The sequence below is a fragment of the Amblyomma maculatum genome, chromosome 2 (genome assembly GCF_055883805.1).
Source record: "Amblyomma maculatum isolate TAMU_Amacu chromosome 2, ASM5588380v1, whole genome shotgun sequence".
NCBI lineage: Eukaryota > Metazoa > Arthropoda > Arachnida > Ixodida > Ixodidae > Amblyomma > Amblyomma maculatum.
Window position 1 is genome coordinate 187193376 of NC_139345.1, and position 9531 is coordinate 187202906.

At 46.7% G+C, this 9531-nt stretch overlaps 2 pseudogenes; one reads left to right on the top strand and one right to left on the bottom strand.

The window, feature by feature from the left end:
• Positions 1-517: 517 nt before the first annotated feature.
• LOC146200626 (uncharacterized) lies at positions 518-1567 on the top strand (annotated as a pseudogene).
• Positions 1568-3862: 2295 nt separating this feature from the next.
• Positions 3863-6060, bottom strand: LOC146200627 (uncharacterized; annotated as a pseudogene).
• Between the last annotated feature and the right edge of the window lie 3471 nt (positions 6061-9531).

A 9531-nucleotide genomic window follows, 5' to 3' on the forward strand; every position in this document is an offset into this window, starting at 1 on the left:
TGCGTGACCTTGTGTCTACTTCTTTTGCTTTCCGAGGGACGCTTATTGGAAGAAGAGGTGGCTTATTGCGATTAAACGCGACGAGGGCAAGTTTTTCACCGTTACGAAGTTCACGAAAGTTTGCTCAAGACATTTCACGGAAGACAGCTATCTTCCGAATGTAGCGGGGAACCGGCGTTACCTGAAACAAGATGCTGTGCCGGCTGTGTTTGCCTTTTGTGCGTCGAAGCCTCCACCGAGAAGAAAGCCTCGCAGCAGACAAGCATGCAGCCTAAACTCGACCACCACCGGTGCTAGCGCCGCTACATCCGATCTTGTGCCGACCACTGATTTTGAAACCGAGCCATCGGAGGCGGCAGAAATGATCTACGGGAGCATTCCTGCCGAGGCCAGCACGTCGAACAGCATCGGTGATGACGCTACGTGCGATTGCGTGTGTTCGCGTGAGGTTGCGGATCTCAAATAAAAAGTTGACGCACTGACGGCGCACATTGAAACCCTTGAGGCAAAGCTTAAGGGCCAAGCAGAGGAACTCAGTTTGACAAAATCCTTTTTGTACAGGGCGCAACGTGAGCGTGAGCTGGTAGAAGCTAAAAATGTACAGCTTGAAAAACAAACGAGTCGAAAATTTTCTGTTGAATGTTTTCAGGACAGCCCTGAATACATGGCATTTTACACCGGCCTTCCTAGCTATGAAGCTTTTGTAAGGTTTTTTAACTTCCTTGATCCAGGGGAGAATTGCGAAAACCTTAAGGTCTGGTCAAGGAGTTATACACAGGGCTCTAACAATGCTGGAAGGCCCCATTTGCTGCCTGCCAAAGAACAGCTGTTCTTAATGCTGGTCAGGCTTCGTGTTGGGCTGCTGGAAAAAGACCTAGCCTACAGGTTTAGGATTTCGATGGCAACGGTATCCAGGCTGTGCACAACCTGGATAAGCTTCATGTACCTTCAGGTAGGCCAGCTTAACCTTTGGATGTCAAGAGAACTAGTGAATGAATCAATGCCAGCTGCGTTTATCGCACAGGGGTACTCTAGCACTAGAGTAATCATAGATGCAACCGAAGTAAGGTGTGAGGTCCCAAGCTCTCTTGTACTACAGTCACAAACTTTCTCTACCTAAAAGTCGGCAAATACATTTAAAGCATTGATTGCTATATCACCAGATGGGACAATCACTTTCTTGTCAAAACTATTTGCCGGATCTATTTCCGACAAGGACTTGGTGCAAAAATGTGGATTCCTAAAGCTTGAGTTTCAGCCTGGAGACACTGTAATGGCTGACAAGGGATTTAAAATAGACGAATTGCTCAACAAGATTGGTGTCACATTGAATACTCCTCCATTCTTACGTAGAGAATGTTTCACAGCAGAAGAAGTAACTGAAACACAAGAGATTGCAGCACTTAGGATTCATGTTGAAAGGCGAATTCAGCGCATCAAAGCATTTCACATCTTTGACAGGCCAGTCCCACTCACCATAGCGCCTGTCATCAATGAAATGTGGACTGTTTGTGCATTTTTGACCAATCTCCAGAGCCCACTAATAGGGTGCGGCGATACTGAATAGTGCATTTGCACTCTTTGTTAGCCCTTTTTTTAATTATTGTATAAGTATGCATGTTCTTTCCTTATTTTCCCCTTATTATTAGTGGATACGTGATGTTACTGTATGATGTTTTATTATGCTGCATGTTCTGAGCAGTGTATCGGGTGCCTGGGCTCCGTCAAGCACAGTACATCTACCTTTTGCCCTTGCATCCAAGACCTCGTTGTGTGAATATCAGTGTCATAATGTCACTAGTATGTGTTTGGTGTCAGTTTGTAAAAAGTAGTGAAGCAGTTCTGTTCTCATTTTATTGCGAAAGCAATGCTACTTGCACTTTCAAGCCTTCAGCGTAGCGAGGCGGTGAGCTGCCAACTTGGGTCTCTCATTTCTCATGGGACGGTTATGTCCAAGTCAGCCTGCCAGGACCCTGGCATTCACGTTACTAATATAGCCCCAATAAGGCACGTTCATAGGGCATGGTAATAGAGGGGCTTTATATGTGGGCTGGCAGGAGCTGCCAACTTGGGTCTCTCGTTTCACATGGGACGCTTATGTTAGAATCAGCCTGCCAGGACCTTGGCATTTCGTTACCCCTATAGGCCACTAAGGCACGTTCATACGGCTTGGTTAAAGCGCAGCTTTATGTGTGGGCTGGGGAAGAAGAAGAAGATGAAGAGAATAATTAGAAGAAGAAGAATGCTCGGTCACCCGCAGCTATTGCTTTCGCTCAATATTCGGTTCAGCAGCGTTGAACTCTTCTAATTTTTTTTTTTCAAGATCTTAGATGACCTGCAGTTTATTGTTCTGCCAGAAATGGGAGAAGGGTGTCAAAGTAGAATTTGTCGAGTTTGTTTCGGCATAGCTGCCATGCAGCTTCATCGAACCTTATTCTTTCAATCACAATAAAATGTGGCGAATAGACCACAAAGTCTGCCCAAGTGAGGCCAGTTAGTGCCATTTGTCCAAGAACTTGATAATAATAAGCATCTTGGCGATCAAGCCTGATAACACCGGTGGCATCCTTCACGAGGCATGACCCTTCTAACCTTGGAAAGTCCACATCCTTCATTGAGTAAGGACACTTAACCTCAATAATTCCATGGCTGCCTTCTTCTGGGTCCCAGACTATCCTATCTGGTGAGGCTCCCAGCCACGGGCAAGCTGGACTTACAGCAAGTCCACAGTGGAATGTCTGCACGTCGTGCTGAAGGGCCTGCATTGTCGTTGCATATTGGCGTATGGTTTGCAGCTCATTTGAAATGCCGTACCTGAAATAAGGACAAGAAAGCTGGTTCTACACTGCACTAAAAGCAACACCTCCAGTTCATAAAAGAAAGACTGCCAGTGAAAGCAGAAATATGACCATTATTAACCCACACTGAATGAGGTTAGCTAACTTGTAATGCGTTAAAAGTGATTTTTTTACAAGACAGCCTGAATGATTATGACAACCTGCTCATGGATAGGAGAAAGTAGTTTTTCATGTTGTCACAGACCAATTCCAGCAATACTATGTTTGGGAACAAGCTGGTGGTGTACGTGTTGACGCAGAATTTTCCCTTTTCCTCTATAGTTTCTAACCTCACATAGTTACGCCTTTAATGTACTGTATGCCCTTAGTGTGAATTCATATAATTGGTCTAGCTTACCTTTTTTATTGTTCCTTCTCTTGTCACATTTTAGGTTTTGCATTAATGTTACATACTAGATTATGTTACTCCCTTTGTCCACTTTTATCTTGTGTTTCTCTTTGCCAGTACTTAAAAGCTTGTTAATTATTTAACTTCTCCGAGTTCCTTTTAGATCTCTGACGCCCCGACACACATGAACGTCACACGGGCTGACCGACTTTTAAGTGTTGTCCAAACCTCGCTTTTAGATCGGGAAAAGCGTGAAGTCCCTGTGTCTACACAGCTTACGCCTGGCAGCCAGTCGACGAGAAGTTGGTGACACATGTCTAAGTTTGAATGCGAATGTACAAAAAGGGTGACCACTGAACAATTAATAAAAGGCTTTATTTCATGCAGTGGTGTTTTGCTATTTTTTCATGCTTGGATGCTACCAGTGTTTGTTTACAGTGCTGCTGAAGACTTCATGGCCTATCAACTAGCATCTACTGGTGCCTTTCTGTCATTTTATAATGCCTTACTACAGAGTCCATACCTAGTGTCCATACTAGTAAAAGTTGCCAAAAATTGTGAAACGCTGCAACAGATCACCCTAAAGATTGATGAGCTGTAGAAGCAGTGCATGCAAGCATTACAGTGAGCACCTGTTTGCGTTTGCATTTACAAGCAAAATAGTATTTATGGATGCTTACTGGATTGCTCTTACTCGTGACAGATCCCTCTCGGCAGTCAAGTTTTTGAGACCCTTCACTGTCCAGTTCTCACGTTTCATAACTGCACCAAAGTTGGATGCAGTCAGTCGCTGACGGCGGACTGCCTGCCATGCAGCACTCTTGTTTTGCCCACGGCTACTTTTCTCCAACTTGTGAGCCTCGGTGATAGTAAGGGTTAGAGACTGCAAAAAGAAAAAAAGGAAAATATGTTTGCACAGGTAAAAAGTAACATTTACCAGATAGATTGTAGCAGCAGCTGTACTTCTAATACTTTCATATTTGAGAGAAACGTTAGTTTGCTGTGCACTATGGTTGACATGCATATCCTCATATGTTTGCGCTGGGTGAGCAGTGACGTTCAGCACTTTACCATATTTAGACGAAGCCCTGTGTTTGCACTCTGTATGTTATGTGCATTTAAGAAAGATAATGTTAGGAACTGTAGCTGCAGACATTTTTTTCTAACATACTAGCCACATTTGTATTACTAAAGATTGTCTTACTACAACTTCTGTATTTACCTCAAGTATGGCTTTCTGTGATGCTGGCAGGTTTTGAGATGAAGCAACATACAGTGATGTTGAAGGTATGATAGTTGGTCTGGTGGAACGGAGTCGGCTCCTCTTGATGTGGAACCCAACTTGATTTCTGGACTAATACGAGTGGAAAAATGATGAGGCATTAACGGCTTCTGGCTCCATAACATACTGCCTTCGCAAGTTTCCCCATAGGCAGAACTTTAAGGTTTCACTGTCATTGCCTGCAAATGCTTTGAAAATGGGGTTGGTGCCAGTTCTGCGAGATCTTGACCAAATTTCAGAGCAGCTTTTTTAACATCCTCTGCAAGCCTGGGTTTTTTGCGAGCTTCATAAAGTCGAGAGGCCGTGGCACAGTCCCTACCACCAGGCCGTACGGACCTCCAATCTACATCATCTACCGCGCTGGATGATATTTTATCCCCACGCGGTCGTCTCCACTTCTGCGGCAGCTCCGTGCAGGACAGCTCAGGCGGCGGTTCTTCATACCCTTGCTCTTTGAGCAACACAAGTAACTTGAGCAGTGCCAGAGCATGGTGACACACACCACTCTCCCGCGCAGCGCACTCGCATGTGCAGCCGTTGATGAAACCATCTTGCGTTATCACAACACTGACTTGGTATGGCGATGCAGTCTTTTTCTGGCTTCTAAAGCACCGTGCGCGTACACGCACGAACCTGGAGTCACTGCACAAGAAAAAAAAAAGACGAGAGTTTTTGATTGATGTTGCTTACAGCACAACCGAAGTAAAAAAAAAAATAGCTGGCACTCGGTTTAACCGGCCATGGCTGCTCTGAGTGCATTCGCATAAAGCTTGTGCGCTCTATTTTCTCACTCAGAATGAGAATGAGCATAGGCGGTTCAGCGAACAGAACGCATCTAGCATTCGAAGACGAAAAAAAAAAAAGCATAGTCGCAGAATGTGGCAGCTTACCGTATAGTGAATGGTGACGTTTCAATGGAAGCGCACTGAACGTAGCTCTCGGCGACAAACTTGTGGCTGCACTCATCGTTCCGATTGCCGAGGCTTCTGGAAGCGCTGTACGCTTGTATTCTGTCGATGGTGAGGCTCTTCGGGACAGGAGAAAGGCTTCTGGACCACGACATTGCTAGCGAAGAGGAGTTATACGGTAAAAATAGGCTCAACCCAGCAAGGGAGAACGCGGACGCTAGGTGAGCAGCGGCGTTCGTCGCCAAGCTAATGGCGGACGGCGTCGGCGACCAGTGTTGCCGGACCGAATTAGGAAACTCTCCTATTCAATAACGTGTCCAGGGAAAAAGTGAGAACGTCTTCGTTTGCCTACCAGGTGAGACTAAGCACCTTTAACAAGTTCGCTGGCTGACCTAGCGGCCTTTCGTTCGGGCAACTTTCCGAGAACATTGAGTTCATCTTCTCGCTGTTCGATCCCCATTTATGCAAACGCATTGAGGCTGCTTCAAAAATGCCGCTCACCTGCTCGTAGATTTCTGCAACTTCATCGTTGGTAGCACCACACAACAAGTCGTCGACGTAAATGCTTCTCTTCAGAAGCTCAGCAGAATCGGGGTATTGGTCCTTGACATTGTCAAAGTGGTGTCGCAGCGTCGCCGCCAGCAGGAAGGGACTAGACGTAACTCCAAATGGCACGCGTGCCATTCCTAACACTACGGTTTTGGGGAGCGGTTTGTCCACCTTGAGGCTGCTTTTATACCACAAAAACTGTCGTGTTAGCCCAGGCAGGGGGGCGTAGCCGCACACGCGCCGGAGCGCTGTCCGAGAAAGCAGTTCAGACACCGTGCTCCCAAGCGACGAAAATGACCCCCCGTTTATTATCGCACTCCACTATCGCAGTTGCAGCTGCCAGTGGCTGCTGACGTGGCGCGTCAAGCCGAAACAGATAACAGCACATCCCCCTTTTCAAGCACTATTAACTTTACATGCATACACTTCAAAATGACATTGGAACACACCCAAGAAAACAAGACAGAACACAGTCACTCCAAGCATCAGTCGTCCACGCCCAGCCTTATGGGTTTGCGAACAACTCTGCCAAATCTGGTCGTAGTTACAATCCTAGCTTGAGAATTGCCACCGTCAGTCTCCGTCTGAGTTAGAGGCACCAAGGCTTCCGGAGCTTCGTCAAATTGGTTGTCTACTCCAGTTACCAATCCGGCCCTGCTGGGCTGTTCCTGACTATCCGGAAACTCGTAGTTCCCGCTATCTACCCGGTCTTTTGGGAGATGGTTAAGCATTCTCCTGTTTCGACGGACTTCAACTCCGTTTTTTGTTTGAACACGGTATGAACGCGGCTGTGGTGCTGCTCCGAGCACTGTGCCTTTGGTACGAAGATCAGTCACCCACACCACATCACCTGCTTCCAGCTTTGGGAGATTTTTAGACCGGTGACGTCGGTCAAAGTGGCGGCTTTGCTCCTTTCTGACTTTACGGTCCTTGGCTGCCGCTTCTTGCAGACAGCATTGTCCCGGATTGCGGTGCGAAGGCAGCATTGGGACTCTCGTCCTAAACCTCCTATAAGCCAGCAAGGCTAAGTAAGGGTCGTCCGATTTTAGAATGAGATTCTTAACCGTCTTTACCATACGTTCGACTTCCCCGTTTCCCTGGGGTGCCTCTGACTCAAGGTGACGTGACTGAAGCCATATAGTTTTGCAAATTTCTCAAACTCTGCACTGACAAATTGGGGATCATTGTCGGTCACCACACACTCGGGAATGTCATGTCTCGCAAAAATGCTTTTCATTCGGCTTATCACGTTAGCAGACTTTGTTGACGGAAGAATGGCGATCTCTGGGTATTGCAAAAGATAGTCTACTACGACAAGATATTGCCGTCCCTGAATTTGAAACAGATCGACCCCTACTCTCTCCCAAGGAAAAGAGAGCATTGGCGATGCAATCATCGGTTCGATCTGCTCTGGCGCATGCATCACGCAAATGTTGCACTGTTTCACGAAAGACGCTATCTCAGTGCTAAGTCCCGGCCACCAGACAGAACCTTTAGCCGCACTGCGGCATCGCGAGATGCCTTAGTGACCGTCATGCAGTTTGCTTAGCGCTTCCTTGTGAAGGGTCTGAGGAATGATAAGCCTCATACCTTTGAGCAGAAACCCGTTCATCAAAGTAATGCATGCACGTTCCTGCCAGTATGGCAGAAGATAACAGGGAACATTTTGTTTCCTGGGCCACCCTTTTTTGCACACTGTGCGCAAGCTTCGACACATTTTGTCTTTTGCTTGACCTTCTTTTACTGTTTTCAAGAAATCATTGCCTGTTTCTAAACCCAGTAAACAAGCTTTCGAGTAAGCGGTTACCTCTGAGACAGTTAAACAGCTTCCCACTTTCGTACAAGCTAACGGCGAACGTGAAAGAGTATCGGCAGTGGTTAGCGATTTGCCCGGTACATATAATACAGAAAAACTGTATCGCATCAGGCGCAGATGAAAATGTTGAATTCTTGGCGGCATAGCATCGATTGCCATGTGACCCAACATCGACACCAAGGGCTTGTGGTCAGTTTCAAAAACAACTTCCACACCACATATATACTCATCAAACCTTTCCGCTGCCCACGTCAACGCCAGCGCTTCCTTTTCGATCTGGGAGTACCGTTGCTCGGTTTTTGTGAGCGAACGAGAAGCAAATGCAACTGGTCTACGTTGCCCATCTTTTTGCTTTTGAAACAAAACTGCTCCCAGACCGAAAGGCGATGCGTCAGCTGAAGGAGTGGTTTGTAGCGAAGTGTCGTACAAAGCCATGCATTGCGCTGAACAAATGAGCTCTTTGAGTTCTTGGAACGCTTTTTCCTGATCGCTGTCCCAGACCCAGTCCCTATCCTTGTGCAAAAGAACACGCATGGAGCAGTCACTTGGGCTAAATGTGGCAGGAAGCAGCCCAAATGATTCGCCATGCCCAAAATGCTTCTAAGCTCAGTAACGTTTCTGGGTGCTCTCAAATCTTTGATAGCACTGACCTTCGCTGGATCAGGATGAATGCCTTCTTCATTCAGAATGTGACCCAAAAAACGTAGTTGCCTAACCCCAAAGAAGCATTTCTCTTTGTTTAATGTCACATTTGCCCTTGCTAGGCGTGTGACCACGTTACTTAAGCGCTCGTCGTGTTGAGCTTTGCTTTCGCCAAACACTAGGACATCGTCCATGACATTAACGACCCCCGGCAGGCCACCTAGTATCTCAGACATTCTCTTTTGGAAGTACTCCGGAGCGGAGGTAATTCCAAAGGGTAGTCGCATGAAACAGTATCTACTGAAGGGTGTTAAGAACGTGGTTAGCTCCTCGAGTCTTTACTGAGTCGCACCTGGTGGAAGCCTGAATTGGCATCGAGCTTTGAAAACCATTTCGCTCCCGACAGTGACCCTAGAGCTTGATCCACAGTTGGTAACGTAAATCGCTCTCGAACTACGCATTTGTTCAATTTAGTGAGGTCTACGCAAACTCTCAGGTCTCCTGAAGGCTTCACTACCGGAACTATTCCGGCGCACCATTTGGTGGGGCCATCCACTTTTCTGATTATGCCTAAACGCTCCATTTTATCTATTTCGCGCTTCAGGGACTCCCTCAGGGGAATTGGTACCCTGCGTGGAGCGCTTATGGCATGCGGGATAGCGCCAGCTTGTAGCCTGATGGTGTACTGCCCTGGCATCATACCTAGACTTCGGAACATTTCTGGAAAACGAGTCGTACTGCAGGTTTCCTGACTCGACGGCGTCTGCAAATTTCACAATACCTAAGACCTGAAGTGCAGGTAATCCTAGAAGGATGTCGTGTAACGGACTGACAACGTAGCATGTTTGATACACTGTTTTCTCTTTCCATGCGATCTCTGCTACAAATTTGCCTAGTACGTTAAGCTTACTGCCACCTGCACCTTGCAAGATTTCATCTGTTTTTACCAGTCGGGACGGTAATCCCGGAAACGTTGATGGTAATACTGACACTTCAGCACCTGAGTCAACCTTTGCAAAAATGGGCACAGAATTTATGTGCACCTGAACAAATTGCGCTTTTCTGCATGCATCTATTGATCCCACGAAAGTCTCTCCAGTTTCCTGGTTGGTCGCTGAAACGCGTACCTTTCGTTGAGCGGAAGCAGT